Source organism: Aquarana catesbeiana, linkage group LG01 (assembly GCF_042186555.1).
Source record: "Aquarana catesbeiana isolate 2022-GZ linkage group LG01, ASM4218655v1, whole genome shotgun sequence".
Taxonomy (NCBI): domain Eukaryota; kingdom Metazoa; phylum Chordata; class Amphibia; order Anura; family Ranidae; genus Aquarana; species Aquarana catesbeiana.
The window spans coordinates 816,967,143-816,984,846 of NC_133324.1; positions in this window are offsets into that span (position 1 = coordinate 816,967,143).

Here is a 17,704-nt window from a genome sequence, read left to right on the forward strand (position 1 = left end):
TAACTGATATAAGGTCCCTCTAGGGAGCACAGTATAGACTATAGCAGTGGGCTGTAACTGATATAAGGTCCCTCTAGGGAGCACAGTATAGACTATAGCAGTGGGCTGTAACTGATATAAGGTCCCTCTAGGGAGCACAGTATAGACTATATCAGTGGGCTGTAACTGATATAAGGTCCCTCTAGGGAGCACAGTATAGACTATAGCAGAGGGCTGTAACTGATATAAGGTCCCTCTAGGGAGCACAGTATAGACTATAGCAGAGGGCTGTAACTGATATAAGGTCCCTCTAGGGAGCACAGTATAGACTATAGCAGTGGGCTGTAACTGATATAAGGTCCCTCTAGGGAGCACAGTATAGACTATAGCAGTGGGCTGTAACTGATATAAGGTCCCTCTAGGGAGCACAGTATAGGCTATAGCAGTGGGCTGTAACTGATATAAGGTCCCTCTACGGAGCACAGTATAGACTATATCAGTGGGCTGTAACTGATATAAGGTCCCTCTAGGGAGCACAGTATAGACTATAGCAGAGGGCTGTAACTGATATAAGGTCCCTCTAGGGAGCACAGTATAGACTATAGCAGAGTATATATAAGTAGAATGTGCCAAACTAAAACAATTGTTATCCCCAGGTTAATAGGTAAAAGTGCTGAATGAGCATAGTGATGTATACATACAGATGAAGGAACCTCAAGTTCACAATCAATATGATGGTTGGGGCAGGAAGTCCAAAAAAGGTTAAGACAAATGAATGAATGAAAATCAGGGTGATGGGGGGAGATGGGCGGAGCCTAGCGGAGCAGACATGCATTGTTAGAGCTCCACACCGCTGAGGAGAGAAGAGAAGGACAAAGCGGAGCCTGCAGACTCAAAAGGTATCCATTTGAACCTTTTTGCCCCTGGGAACAAACTGTGAAAGTTTGGGCAGGAAATATGGTACTGGGAGGAAACCGTGGCAGAAATAAAAATCACCTCACAAAGAGCTCACAGGCACTCACTGCAGCTGAAGCAGCTCCAGTCACCTCACAAGATACAGCATCAGGGCGCTCTCACAGACAAAAAATGTCACAGCAAGACTCTCCATTTGAGTCAGATACAGAACAAATCCTCTCACAAACTTCTCCACAAGCCTCCTCAGCATCCCCAGAAATATTATTACAATTTGAAAAGATACTTTATAAGGCTTTAAAACAAACCTCAGACCAAATAACAAAAAGCCTAACCAAAGAAATAAGAGAGCTGGGAAACCGCACCGCAGCCTTAGAAATAAAAATGGATGAAATTGAAATTACAACCCAAGAAAATATAACAGAATTGGAACAATTAAAAGAAGAGAATTTAATACTTCAAACTAAGCTCGAAGATTACCAAAATAGAGCCAGACGTTCAAACTTGCGCATAAGGGGAATACCTGAAACTGTGACAGACCTGCAATCTACTATTACTGCTCTATTACAAGAACTAAAGCCAGATATCCCTATTGAACGTTTAGAACTGGACAGAGTACACAGAGCCCTCACAGCCAAAAAGAAAGATGGACCCCCACGTGATATAATCACAAAATTTCATTATTACAGAACGAAAGAACAAATACTAATTGCTGCAAGAGAAAAAAAGGAACTTAATTTTCAAGGACACAATTATCAAATTTTTGCTGACCTATCCCAACTTACTATTACTAAAAGACGATCCATGAAACCCCAACTAATGGAACTGCAACGCCACAACATTATGTATCAATGGGGCTTCCCCTTTTCAGTCAGATTTAACCACCAAGGTACAATTTACAGAAGCAGATCAGCAGATGAACTACAACAAACCCTTTTAAAATTAAATCTGACAGAACCCACAAGCAGCAACACTCCCACACGCAGAAGAATGGCATCATCTTCACCTTCAGGCAGCACCCAGAAAATTCCAGAACAAAATGGGAATCATCATTCTCACAAAAGAGGCCGTTATGCCACATCATCCATGGACCAAGAAGATTCAATGGACTGACATCCTAATTCCTGATATCTCTTCATTTATTATACTAAGAGATGGTTCTCTATAAAAAAACCTGTATTTATAACTGAATGTAACTGCATTCTGATAGTCACACACTGTGTGGGATCATGTTACATTCCAGTTATATTTCTTATTGCTTCTGATTCATATAGCCTTAGAATATATAAGTGAAATAAGGAAATTCTTGTTCAGTTATATATTATCAGGTAATAACAATAGATTTATTACTTTTTAGGACAAATGTGTTCAATAATCCAGAAGTAATGGAAGCTTTTTCTTTTTTTTTCTTAAAACAAATATATTATTACCTAACTAGTTCCTAGAATTATGTTTTTGTTTATTCTAATCTGAAGCAATACAACCTCAATTTTATAAGTTAACATATCTAAACAGTTACATATGAATAAAATATGTAATTGTTTACTCTAAAAGGGTTAAAATCCCAAAATAATTCAAACTATCTTCATCAATACCAAAGTTATTAACAGTACCTTTCTAACTGAATTATTTAGCCTAGGGCAAGACTAACCATATACAACCACCCTGGAATAAATAATTTCAACAAAAACCATATTCTGCACTCCAAATAATGAATCATCATTTTGATGTCTTTTGACATAGCACTTCTCTCCTGTAAGCGGAAGATCCGTGTACCCCCATTAGCCCTCCTCATTCTCCCAACCATATTATGTGGGAGTGTGACGAAGGCACTTATTCCCCTGAGAGAGATATTTATTCTCTTTCACGGGTAAATTGTGATTACTTGCAAAAAATAATTTATACAATGTATCATCTAATCTCATATGTTTTTTGTTTACTCTTTACTCCAGAATTCACTGGTTTCTTTTCTATCTTTTCATCTCTTCAGTCCACACAGGTTGATCTGCGCAGTCAGCTCTGCATAACAAAAAGTAAGTCAAAACTATTTGATCTGTTGCCATGGCACCACTGAATATACTTTCCCTGAATGTTCAGGGAATAAATGTCCCTCAAAAAAGGACCAAAGCCTTCCGTACTTTCCATAACAAGAAGGCTCACATAGTATGCCTCCAAGAAACACACTTCACCAAAGATTCTACTCCAAAATATATTTCTCCTTTTTATCAACAAATTTACACGGCTTCTGCCTGTACCAAGCAAAGGGGAACTCTAATTGCATTTCACCGATCCACACCATTCACCTTATCATCAGAAATTAAAGACCCAGAAGGTAGATACCTGATACTCATGGGTTATATAATGGATACAGCAATCACAGTGATTTCCTACTACGCTCCTAACAAACAACCTACACCATTCCTCTCACATATATTACAAGTGATTAATACACACAAAATAGGAACAGTGATAATGTGTGGGGATTCGAACCAGGTCCTCCTCCCATTTCTAGATAAATCACCTTTTACACCATCCAAAATAACCTCTAGATTACCTTTTTCTCAACTTCTTTCCAAATACAATCTGGTAGATTCGTGGAGAGAAAGTAACCCAATGAAAAAGAAATTCACTTATTTCTCGCACCCTCATCAAACCTTCACCAGAATAGATCATATTTTTCTAACAATAGGAATGCTACCAGAAATTATTGCATCAGATATAATTCCGATTCCGTGGTCTGACCATAATGCAGTATAAACTACTATAGCCTCAGCCATACCAAAAGCGCATGACCCAACGTGGTATTTACCGGACATAATGCTCAAACACCCACTACATCAGATGGCCATTGAACAAGCTTTAAAGGAATACATATCAATTAATAATACAACAGACATATCCCCAATAACACTGTGGGAAGCTCATAAGCCTGTCTTGCGTGGTACAATTCAAAGACAAATGGCACTATTTAAACGGGAACGCAAAAATCTAGCAAAAAAACTAGAACTCAATTTTAATGCAGCCTACATATCATTTCAAGATAATCCATCTCAGAGTACAAAATCTCATCTGGAAAAATCTAGATTGGAATACGATCTATTTCTCACTGAGTCAGTTGATAAATCCCTCAAACGCTCCAAACACAATTTCTACATGAATACAAACAAACCAGGTACATATTTGGCTCGTGCATTAAATTCAACTAACAAATCTTTCAAACCAATACGTTTGAAATTATCAAAAAATGTTTATACTTGTAATCCAGTTAAAATAGTCCATAAATTTCACTCACATCTCGCAACTTTATACAAGACAAACAATGAATTTAATCCTACAGAGGCTGAATCCTTCTTCTCAAAAATAACCTTACCTGAGTTATCTCAGAATCAAAAAAGCAGTTTGGATGAGCCTATAACTATAGAAGTTGCTAACGCCATAAAAGACCTAAAACTTAACAAAAGACCAGGCCCAGACGGCTACTCGGCTTTATACTATAAAACATTCTCAGAAATACTCTCTCCCATTCTCACTGAAACTTTTAACAAACTTCTAGATGGACATTCTTTTCGGCAAGAAACACTAATGGCAATTGTTTGTATGATCCCAAAACCCCTTTCTGATGATACTTCCTGTGTGAATTATCGGCCTATCTCTCTGTTAAACCTTGATATTAAATTATTAGCAAAAATAATAGCAAAACGCCTCAATAGCATTATAGGAAAATTAATACATAGAGATCAAGTAGGCTTCATGCCAAATAGACAGGCAGGCGATAATATACGCAGGGCAGTGTTATTGGCACATATTGCGAAAAAACGGAAAATCCCTTTATGTTTTCTATCTCTCGATATTAAGAGGGCATTTGACACAGTATCCTGGCAATATATGCAATATTCATTACAAAAATGGGGTTTTGGACCCCACTTTTTAACATGGATCAAAGCATTATATAATAAACCCAAAGCCTATATAAAATATGCTGGATACAAATCTGATGCCTTTATTATCGAAAGAGGTACCCGACAGGGTTGCCCATTATCTCCCTTATTATTTGCCCTTATACTCGAACCCATGGCCCAATACATCAGAACAAACCAAACTATAACTGGCATTGAAGTAGGAGGTATTACACACAAATTATGTATATTTGCAGACGATATATTACTTTTTCTATCATCACCACAGGTCTCTGGTCCTAACTTAATACCAGCTCTTGATGGGTTTGCAGCCCTATCCGGCCTTATGATTAATCCTAAGAAATGCCTAGTGCTTAATATTTCACTCACAAACATGGAATTGATCCCGGCTAGGGCTGCACTCCCATTCACATGGGCAGAAAAATCAATCCCATATCTTGGAATTCATTTAACAGCATCTCATTCTGACTTATTCTCAACCAATTATCCTCCTGTATTAAGACAGATCACAAACCTAATAAAACAATGGTCGCAACTTCCTTTATCCTGGATAGGGAAGATTAATGCAATCAAAATGACTATTCTACCCAAATTGCTTTATCTATTCAGAGTCCTCCCTATTCCAATTCCTTCCTATTTTTTGAGAATAGTACAAAAAAGAGCAACTTTGTTTATATGGGGCTCTTCTAAACCACGTATACCTATACACACACTACATCTTCCCAAAAATAAAGGAGGCCTGGGATACCCTAATTTTACTAACTACTACAGAGCAGCACATTTGGCCAGTCTGTCCAAATACCATGCAAAACAGGAAATCCCATTATGGGTATTTATAGAGGCTTCAGAAAATGACCCTCTATTAATATCAAACTTATTATGGCTTGATCCTAAAGACCGCTTTAAAATTCATAATCCCATAACTAAACACTTCTTATCTCTCTGGGATAAACTAAAAACCAAATATCAGTTACAATCTCCACACAATCCTCTCCTTTCTTTTATCAGAAATCCGGCCTTTTATCCGGCATGGATCTACCCAAATTCTTATAAAGCTTGGACAACATCAGGCATTCAGACACTAAATGACTTCATAGCATCTAAATCATTCCTTTCATTCCCATCGCTTAGAGAAAAATATGATCTACCAAACTCTGAGATATTTAGATATCTCCAAATCAAAAACTTCTATACACCATTCCTAAAGGGGGATACACCATTATCCCAATTATCCATTTTTGAATCAATCTGTACAAAAGATCCATTTGCTAAAGGTACAATTTCATCACTTTATAATCAACTATATGGAGTAGCAAATCTTAATAGACCCTCTTACGTTCAGAGGTGGGAGGAGGACCTGGGGCGAACTTTAGAAGATACGGACTGGTCTAACATATGGCTCACATCTAAGTCATCTTCACCCAACATCTTAGCACTGGAGACAAATTATAAAGTCCTAACTCGCTGGTACCTTGTACCCGCTAGAGTGGCAAAATATTCACCTAATACCTCAGCTCTTTGTTTTCGAGGATGCCCAGAAATAGGCACACATTTACACATATGGTGGACGTGCCCAGTAATCCAAACCTTCTGGAAGGAAGTCTTCGTGATTGCATCTAAAATATTTTAAAAAATAATACAACCAGATCCATATATAACTTTACTTAATCTAAAACCGGAATGGTTAACACTCTCTCAATTCAAACTTATGATCCAACTAATAACGGCTGCAAAACAAACAGTGGCCAAGGCATGGAAATCTCCTACATTGGTACTAGCAGAAACAATTCACAGAATTAATAATACAATGTCCCATGCTAAGATGGTAGCCATCGATCAAAATCAAATTCCAAAATTTGAAAAACTTTGGCATCCTTGGATAAAACAACAGTTCCTGTCAAACTTCAATGACTCTGTCCTGTTGCCATGGTAACAGATTAAATGACTTACAGAGACACCCATTCTAAGGCTTCAAAGAGAACTAAAAAGAATAATAAACTGATGAGCGGGACAACCTTGTGGACCATACCTCTACCTTTCTACCCTTTTTCTTCTTTCTCTTTCCTTTTCTCCACCTTACGATTAAAGCTCATTATCAGAATTTATTTGACCTATATACACTCTACCTGTAAACAATATGTATAGTAGGTATAAATCATTTAAATACCTACAAAAGTAACGAAGGAAATGTCATATATCTTTAATTTAGGTTTACGTGAACCCAATGTTTAATATTTGAAATTTCATGATATTTACCTATATAAACCCTACTGTAAAATAATGAGCTTACTTTATAGATCCTTGTAAACTTACTTTATGTATCTTTATAACATTGTATACTCAATAAACTTCTTTTGACAAGGAAAATCAGGGTGATGATGGAAACCAAAGGAAGGGTGGAGCAAAAAAGGGGGAGGGGGGGAAGAGGATCCACGCTCACGGCAGCCGTCCAGGGGGGAACAGAATCCAAGTTCCCACTGTACTAAAACAACAAGAAGGAGAGGAGAGGCGCTTCTGGGTGCAGATTTTTCTTAAAAAACATTTAACAAACATTAATAAACAAATGGCAACTCACATTTAGGAATTGTAAAATGGACATAAATGTAGTCCCAGCAATAGGGGAATCTTCAGTGCAGTCTGTCCCTCTATGTACCGATGGAGGTGCGCTGTGACATTTCCTGTGACATCTTCTCAAACACCACTGAATGGTCACTCCACATCCATTCCTCTGTACCATGTTGCTATGTTGTCTGCAGATCTCCTGATATTCTGGATTTAGTGTTGGCTTTGTACCATGTGACAGTCTGCGTAGTCTCATGTAGACTCAGGGCGCTTCCAGCCACTTCCTGCTTCATATAGCTATACAGTGGGCTGTAACTGATATAAGGTCCCTCTAGGGAGCACAGTATAGACTATAGCAGAGGGCAGTAACTGATATAAGGTCCCTCTAGGGAGCACAGTATAGACTATAGCAGAGGGCAGTAACTGATATAAGGTCCCTCTAGGGAGCACAGTATAGACTATAGCAGAGGGCTGTAACTAATATAACAGAAAGGAAATGTCCCCCATATGGGGTTTTCTAGGCAGCCAATTATATAAAAGATATATACTACATGAAGTTTAAAATTTCTTAATTTTTATTAATGACATTAATGACACTGACAATTAAAATATGAGCTGTGGTACAGGAGCTGCATATGCAACACAAATGAGGCTAAACACAATAGTGCATAACTGAACACAAAAATGTTGATGGTACACAAATTCTGATGCGTTCCGACCCCACTGGGTCTTCTTCAGAGGATTTGTTCGCTGTAAAAAATGTTTTCATATATTGGAATTCATAGATATAAATATAGCGATAATAGCAAACATCATAATGTATAATTACTAATCACACTGTGTTGTACAGTATCTCCTGATCCTACGGTTCTCTAGAACCCCTTAACTTGATCCCACCGGGAATCTCCAGTCGGCCGACACATCAGAGGGGGAGCCCAGACTGCTCATGCGTGGCTTACGAGGAGTCTCACAAATGGAAATTCCCAAATGCCAGTTCAAGGTGCAGGGACGGAGAAACAGCACCTGCGATTGAAGTGTCAAGGAACAATGCTATAAGTGCATTATAGCTAATACATATGGAAAATTTCATAAATTTAATACAGGAGTATTAAATGAAATAAAATGAGTGACAGCCCGATATTATAGGCAAACTGCATGTTGTAAAGATCTAATAAAATTAGATGTAAAAATAAAATAAATTTATAGAGATACTGTGCCTTGCAAAAGTATTCACCCCCCCCCCCCCTTGGCTTTTTACCTATTTTGTTACATTACAGCCTTTAGTTCAATGTGTTTTTTTAATCTGAATTATATGTGATGGACCAGAACACAATAGTCTAAGTTGGTGAAGTAAAATTAGAAAAATATATACATAAAACTATTTTTCAGAAATAAAAAAACTGATAATTGGCTTGTGCGTATGTAGTCACCACCTTTGTTATGAAGCCCATAAAAAGCTCTGGTGCAACCAATTACCTTCAGAAGTCACATAATTAGTGAAATGATGTCCACCTGTGTGCAATCTAAGTGTCACATGATCTGTCATTACATATGAGGGCAAGGAGGGCATTAACCAGAGAGGCAGCACAGAGACCTAAGGTAACCCTGGAGGAGATACAGAGTTCCACAGCAGAGACTGGAGTATCTGTATGTCGCACTGACCCCTGAAGGAGCTGCTGATTTATTTGGGCTGGTACTCTGCTTTATTTCCCCTTTCAATTATCTCAGTCCCCGTGACACAGCTGTGGTGTAATAGTGTGTAGTCAAGACAAAACCTTAATGGCAAGTTCACAATACACAATGTAATATACCTGTTTGTCTTTACCTTGGCCTCCATTTGCTTCTTGTTGCAAAGGAAAACAACACTTACACAGTCGTACTTAAATAAGAACTTTGTTTACTGTAATTGCTTCAAAGTAAACACTACAATGGTTGTACTGTCAGACCAACGTAGTCTGACAGTCAACTGACTTCAGCTACAAAGATATTACACAGATGTAAAGTGTTTGAAATAACTTATTATTAATGTGCTAAAGGAACATAGGATAAGTGACAGAGTGATTTGATTTGATCTCACTATGAGCACTATCCTATTCTATGCGCGCTTTATAACTATAACTAAATCAGAGACTAATTTAATAAAGTATATAACAACATCTAGGAAGCTCCCATTATTTAGTATCACAACAACCTCAATGTGGTAAAGAAACACAACGCCTTGTGTTTTATTAGATAGTCCTTCTTTTCTTCTTTCTTCTGCTAGCAAAGATCCAAGGGGTTAAAGACTCCAGATAAAAGCAGGCTGAATATTGAGTCAAATTTCCTGCAAAGCAGCACTGCAACTATCTTTGATACCCGTAACACAGCACTAAATCCTCAATGTGGCACAGGCCCGAAACCTAATCTTAGCTCAGTCTAATCCTCTTGACTTTGCTTGTGGGACTATGGGTCCCAACAACTCTGTATTGTACAGATGAATGTGTAAAAGTGCATCAAGAAGCTTTTGGGCAACAGCCTTCTCACCCAACCAGGACAACGTTGCGCTGGAGGTTCTGCTCTGATGTACAAGGTTCTGTGTCCAGCCGGCACCGCTGTGCTGCTCCACTCCACACAACGAGACGCTCCCACACTCTCAGATGGCTCCGACAAGCTCCTCTGGCTCCTTCCCAGTCCTGCTCCATCATCAGCCCAGCTCACTGGTGTGTTGCAATATTGCTGCTCGGATCGCTCTTCTGTGGAGGTAGGCCGTGCTGTGCTGGAGACCTCACACAGATCCTCCCAGGCTGACCATGCGTGTCCAAGAATCCTAAGATGGCCGCTCCCAGCCCTTTTATAACCTTCCCATAATGCAGTTCAGTTCTCCTGATGTTCATGGGAGTCAATGGGCATTATGGGTAGGTCAAGTTAATGTCCAAATGTAAACAAACAAAACACATCCATGTCAACTTCTTAAATGATGAAAAATAAAGATGCAGTCCTTTCATATTTTGGCCGCTAGATGGCGCCAGATACTAAGATTATAACATACATTACATTATACACCAAATATATGACCGCTACACACTCCCCCTGCTTGAACTCTTTGGTCCCCAAAGAGATGTAAGATTTTTGTTTCTGTAACACATTTTTGATTCTATACGGTTACAAAAAACCGACAGGGGAGCTTCCCACCAATTTTCACATGATGGGGAGCTGTCCTGTACATTCACAGTCGACACTTTAATGTCATGTACAGGTGTGTCAAGAGGTGAGACAGGGTTTTGGTTTTCTGAGTCAAAAGCAAGAGTATCAGGCCTTTCAGAGTTTCTTCTGGCAGTAAAGTTAGTTCCTTCAGAACACAGAACCAATGTCTCATGCGTTAGCCTCTTTGTGGGACGAATAACTCTTTTGGTCCTCTGTGCTTTTGGCGGTTCAGGCAAGTTGGTTTGTTCCTCAACTCCTTCCTTTTCTTGTGTCTCAGCATCGGAATTAGTGCTTAGATTTCCCAAATCTGTTTCTGGTAGAAAAACTTGAGACTCCTCTGTATCTTTCCTTGATCCACTTTTGGGTATGAATTCAGGAGCCTCCGGTCTAAGAATTCCACCATCCTCTCCCCCTGCTTGGAATGGAAGGTCCACTTCAGATTCCGATATCTCAGATGGCCACAGCCAGCTTATCTCCATCTCCTCTTCTTCTTTAGTAACAGAAGGTTCAGGCCTAAGACTCGTCTGTGTACAACAGTGGATGTGGATGGCAGCTCCTCTTGTGCGGTAATCCTGACTGCTTACGTGAGAGGCAGGAGGTGATTACAGTGCCAAGTCTTTATTGGTCCAGTGCTTCCATCTGGCCGAATTTCATATACTGGAAGTCCTAAAAGTTTCTTGCACACTGTATAGGGTTGTGATTTCCAGCGATCAGCCAGTTTGTGCTTGCCTGGAATTCCCAAATTCCTCAATAGAACTCGGTCACCGGGTTGTAAATCTTGAACCCGTACTTTGAGATCAAAGTTCTTTTTGTTTCTGTATCCTCTGTAGTCTGATGTGACTTGGGCTTTATCATAAGCAGTTTTCAGACTCTTCCTCAACCTATCCACATATGCTCTGTGAGAAGTCGCTTAGGTATGATCTAGACTGGTTCCAAAAGCCAAATCCACCGGTAGTCTGGCTTCTCTTCCAAACATTAGCCGGTAGGGGGAATATCCTGTTGCATCACACTTTGTACTATTATATGCATGTACTAATGGAGTAATGTGCTGGCTCCAATATGGTTTTTGCTCAGATGTCAGAGTTCCCATCATATTTAAAAGAGTCCGGTTAAATCTCTCCGGCTGAGGGTCACCTTGTGGATGGTATGGGGTGGTTCTAGATTTCCAAATACCTAAGAGATCCAACAGCTTGAGTGAATGAATTCGTTGTGGTAGACCATAATGGACAAAGAACTTTTCCACCAGAACCTTCGCCACTGTGGAGGCCTGTTGGTCTTTAATAGGGAATGCTTGAGCATAACGAGTAAAGTGATCGGTAACTATTAGAATGTTCCCCTTTCCACTTAAGTCGGATTCCACACACAGGAAATCTATACAAACCAGCTCCATCGGTCCTTGGCTCTCCAAATGGCCCATTGGGGCAGCTCTCTGAGGCAAGGTCTTCCTCTGTATACATCAAAGACATGAGTGACAATAGCCCTCTACTTCAGTCCTCATATAGGGCCATTAAAACCTGTCCTTCACCAGCTGGAAAGTCCTTTCCACTCCCAAATGGCCATGATGGTCATGCAGAGCAATCAGTACCTTCTCTCGGTGCTTCTCCGGTAAAAACAGTTGCCGCTTTTCTTCACCATCATCAGAGGGTCCCCTTCGGTAGACCACCCCTTGTTTGAGCTGTAGCCGATCCCACGCTTTGTGTAAGACACGAGCTTCCTTTTCAGTGCTTTTGAGAAACAAGTCAGGGTGTTTGCTCTCCAAAGCCTTCAGCGCCAGGCTACAAAGTGGGTCTTGTTGTTGGTCCAACCGAAGATCCCTCCTTGACAGCTTTGGTAAACTTTCCTCTTCAATTTGAGTGACATCACAGTAACACTTAGGCACTCCGGCAGCAGACACTCCAACTTCTTCTGCCCTTTATTTTGTTGTTGTGCTCCATCACAAAGGGCTCTCACTCCTTCTGAGGTGAGCTGAGTCCATTCTTCTTCTTGACCCTGGGAACAGTGAGGTCATCTTGATAATGCATCAGCATCTCTATTTCCAATTCCTGGTCTATATTTCCTTGTCAAAAGAAGTTTATTGAGTATACAATGTTATAAAGATACATAAAGATACATAAAGTAAGTTTACAAGGATCTATAAAGTAAGCTCATTGTTTTACAGTAGGGTTTATATAGGTAAATATCATGAAATTTCAAATATTAAACATTGGGTTCACGTAAACCTAAATTAAAGATATATATCATTTCCTTAGTTACTTTTGTAGGTATTTAAATGATTTATACCTACTATACATATTGTTTACAAGTAGAGTGTATATAAGTCAAATAAATTCTGATAATGAGCTTTAATCGTAAGGTGGAGAAAAGGAAAGAGAAAGAAGAAAAAGGGTTGAAAGGTAGAGGTATGGTCCACAAGGTTGTCCCGCTCGTCAGTTTATTATTCTTTTTAGTTCTCTTTGAAGCCTTAGAATGGGTGTCTCTGTAAGTCATTTAATCTGTTACCATGGCAACAGGACAGAGTCATTGAAATTTGACAGGAACTGTTGTTTTATCCAAGGATGCCAAAGTTTTTCAAATTTTGGAATTTGATTTTGATCGATGGCTACCATCTTAGCATGGGACATTGTATTATTCATTCTGTGAATTGTTTCTGCTAGTACCAATGTAGGAGATTTCCATGCCTTGGCCACTGTTTGTTTTGCAGCCGTTATTAGTTGGATCATAAGTTTGAATTGAGAGAGTGTTAACCATTCCGGTTTTAGATTAAGTAAAGTTAAATATGGATCTGGTTGTATTATTTTTTTAAATATTTTAGATGCAATCACGAAGACTTCCTTCCAGAAGGTTTGGATTACTGGGCACGTCCACCATATGTGTAAATATGTGCCTATTTCTGGGCATCCTCGAAAACAAAGAGCTGAGGTATTAGGTGAATATTTTGCCACTCTAGCGGGTACAAGGTACCAGCGAGTTAGGACTTTATAATTTGTCTCCAGTGCCAAGATGTTGGGTGAAGATGACTTAGATGTGAGCCATATATTAGACCAGTCCGTGTCTTCTAAAGTTCGTCCCAGGTCCTCCTCCCACCTCTGAACGTAAGAGGGTCTATTAAGATTTGCTACTCCATATAATTGATTATAAAGTGATGAAATTGTACCTTTAGCAAATGGATCTTTTGTACAGATTGATTCAAAAATGGATAATTGGGATAATGGTGTATCCCCCTTTAGGAATGGTGTATAGAAATTTTTGATTTGGAGATATCTAAATATCTCAGAGTTTGGTAGATCATATTTTTCTCTAAGCGATGGGAATGAAAGGAATGATTTAGATGCTATGAAGTCATTTGGTGTCTGAATGCCTGATGTTGTCCAAGCTTTAAAAGAATTTGGGTAGATCCATGCCGGATAAAAGGCCGGATTTCTGATAAAAGAAAGGAGAGGATTGTGTGGAGATTGTAACTGATATTTGGTTTTTAGTTTATCCCAGAGAGATAAGAAGTGTTTAGTTATGGGATTATGAATTTTAAAGCGGTCTTTAGGATCAAGCCATAATAAATTTGATATTAATAGAGGGTCATTTTCTGAAGCCTCTATAAATACCCATAATGGGATTTCCTGTTTTGCATGGTATTTGGACAGACTGGCCAAATGTGCTGCTCTGTAGTAGTTAGTAAAATTAGGGTATCCCAGGCCTCCTTTATTTTTGGGAAGATGTAGTGTGTGTATAGGTATACGTGGTTTAGAAGATCCCCATATAAACGAAGTTGCTCTTTTTTGTACTATTCTCAAAAAATAGGAAGGAATTGGAATAGGGAGGACTCTGAATAGATAAAGCAATTTGGGTAGAATAGTCATTTTGATTGCATTAATCTTCCCTATCCAGGATAAAGGAAGTTGCGACCATTGTTTTATTAGATTTGTGATCTGTCTTAATACAGGAGGATAATTGGTTGAGAATAAGTCAGAATGAGATGCTGTTAAATGAATTCCAAGATATGGGATTGATTTTTCTGCCCATGTGAATGGGAGTGCAGCCCTAGCCGGGATCAATTCCATGTTTGTGAGTGAAATATTAAGCACTAGGCATTTCTTAGGATTAATCATAAGGCCGGATAGGGCTGCAAATCCATCAAGAGCTGGTATTAAGTTAGGACCAGAGACCTGTGGTGATGATAGAAAAAGTAATATATCGTCTGCAAATATACATAATTTGTGTGTAATACCTCCTACTTCAATGCCAGTTATAGTTTGGTTTGTTCTGATGTATTGGGCCATGGGTTCGAGTATAAGGGCAAATAATAAGGGAGATAATGGGCAACCCTGTCGGGTACCTCTTTCGATATTAAAGGCTTCAGATTTGTATCCAGCATATTTTATATAGGCTTTGGGTTTATTATATAATGCTTTGATCCATGTTAAAAAGTGGGGTCCAAAACCCCATTTTTGTAATGAATATTGCATATATTGCCAGGATACTGTGTCAAATGCCCTCTTAATATCGAGAGATAGAAAACATAAAGGGATTTTCCGTTTTTTAGCAATATGTGCCAATAACACTGCCCTGCGTATATTATCGCCTGCCTGTCTATTTGGCATGAAGCCTACTTGATCTCTATGTATTAATTTTCCTATAATGCTATTGAGGCGTTTTGCTATTATTTTTGCTAATAATTTAATATCGAGGTTTAACAGAGAGATAGGCCGATAATTCACACAGGAAGTATCATCAGAAAGGGGTTTTGGGATCATACAAACAATTGCCATTAGTGTTTCTTGCCGAAAAGAATGTCCATCTAGAAGTTTGTTAAAAGTTTCAGTGAGAATGGGAGAGAGTATTTCTGAGAATGTTTTATAGTATAAAGCCGAGTAGCCGTCTGGGCCTGGTCTTTTGTTAAGTTTTAGGTCTTTTATGGCGTTAGCAACTTCATCTATAGTTATAGGCTCATCCAAACTGCTTTTTTGATTCTGAGATAACTCAGGTAAGGTTATTTTTGAGAAGAAGGATTCAGCTTCTGTAGGATTAAATTCATTGTTTGTCTTGTATAAAGTTGCGAGATGTGAGTGAAATTTATGGACTATTTTAACTGGATTACAAGTGTAAACATTTTTTGATAATTTCAAACGTATTGGTTTGAAAGATTTGTTAGTTGAATTTAATGCCCGAGCCAAATATGTACCTGGTTTGTTTGTATTCATGTAGAAATTGTGTTTGGAGCGTTTGAGGGATTTATCAACTGACTCAGTGAGAAATAGATCGTATTCCAATCTAGATTTTTCCAGATGAGATTTTGTACTCTGAGATGGATTATCTTGAAATGATATGCAGGCTGCATTAAAATTGAGCTCTAGTTTTTTTGCTAGATTTTTGCGTTCCCGTTTAAATAGTGCCATTTGTCTTTGTATTGTACCACGCAAGACAGGCTTATGAGCTTCCCACAGTGTTATTGGGGAGATGTCTGTTGTATTATTAATTGATATGTATTCCTTTAAAGCTTGTTCAATGGCCATCTGATGTAGTGGGTGTTTGAGCATTATGTCCGGTAAGTACCACGTTGGGTCATGCGCTTTTGGTATGGCTGAGGCTATAGTAGTGTATACTGCATTATGGTCAGACCACGGAATCGGAATTATATCTGATGCAATAATTTCTGGTATCATTCCTATTGTTAGAAAAATATGATCTATTCTGGTGAAGGTTTGATGAGGGTGCGAGAAATAAGTGAATTTCTTTTTCATTGGGTTACTTTCTCTCCATGAATCTACCAGATTGTATTTGGAAAGAAGTTGAGAAAAAGGTAATCTAGAGGTTATTTTAGATGGTGTAAAAGGTGATTTATCTAGAAATGGGAGGAGGACCTGGTTCGAATCCCCACACATTATCACTGTTCCTATTTTGTGTGTATTAATCACTTGTAATATATGTGAGAGGAATGGTGTAGGTTGTTTGTTAGGAGCGTAGTAGGAAATCACCGTGATTGCTGTATCCATTATATAACCCATGAGTATCAGGTATCTACCTTCTGGGTCTTTAATTTCTGATGATAAGGTGAATGGTGTGGATCGGTGAAATGCAATTAGAGTTCCCCTTTGCTTGGTACAGGCAGAAGCCGTGTAAATTTGTTGATAAAAAGGAGAAATATATTTTGGAGTAGAATCTTTGGTGAAGTGTGTTTCTTGGAGGCATACTATGTGAGCCTTCTTGTTATGGAAAGTACGGAAGGCTTTGGTCCTTTTTTGAGGGACATTTATTCCCTGAACATTCAGGGAAAGTATATTCAGTGGTGCCATGGCAATAGATCAAATAGTTTTGACTTACTTTTTGTTATGCAGAGCTGACTGCGCAGATCAACCTGTGTGGACTGAAGAGATGAATAGATAGAAAAGAAACCAGTGAATTCTGGAGTAAAGAGTAAACAAAAAACATATGAGATTAGATGATACATTGTATAAATTATTTTTTGCAAGTAATCACAATTTACCCGTGAAAGAGAATAAATATCTCTCTCAGGGGAATAAGTGCCTTCGTCACACTCCCACATAATATGGTTGGGAGAATGAGGAGGGCTAATGGGGGTACACGGATCTTCCGCTTACAGGAGAGAAGTGCTATGTCAAAAGACATCAAAATGATGATTCATTAATTGGAGTGCAGAATATAGTTTTTGTTGAAATTATTTATTCCAGGGTGGTTGTATATGTTTAGTCTTGCCCTAGGCTAAATAATTCAGTTAGAAAGGTACTGTTAATAACTTTGGTATTGATGACGATAGTTTGAATTATTTTGGGATTTTAACCCTTTTAGAGTAAACAATTACATATTTTATTCATATGTAACTGTTTAGATATGTTAACTCATAAAATTGAGGTTGTATTGCTTCAGATTAGAATAAACAAAAACATAATTCTAGGAACTAGTTAGGTAATAATATATTTGTTTTAAGAAAAGAAAGAAAAAGCTTCCATTACTTCTGGATTATTGAACATATTTGTCCTAAAAAGTAATAAATCTATTGTTATTACCTGATAATATATAACTGAACAAGAATTTCCTTATTTCACTTATATATTCTAAGGCTATATGAATCAGAAGTAATAAGAAATATAACTGGAATGTAACATGATCCCACACAGTGTGTGACTATCAGAATGCAG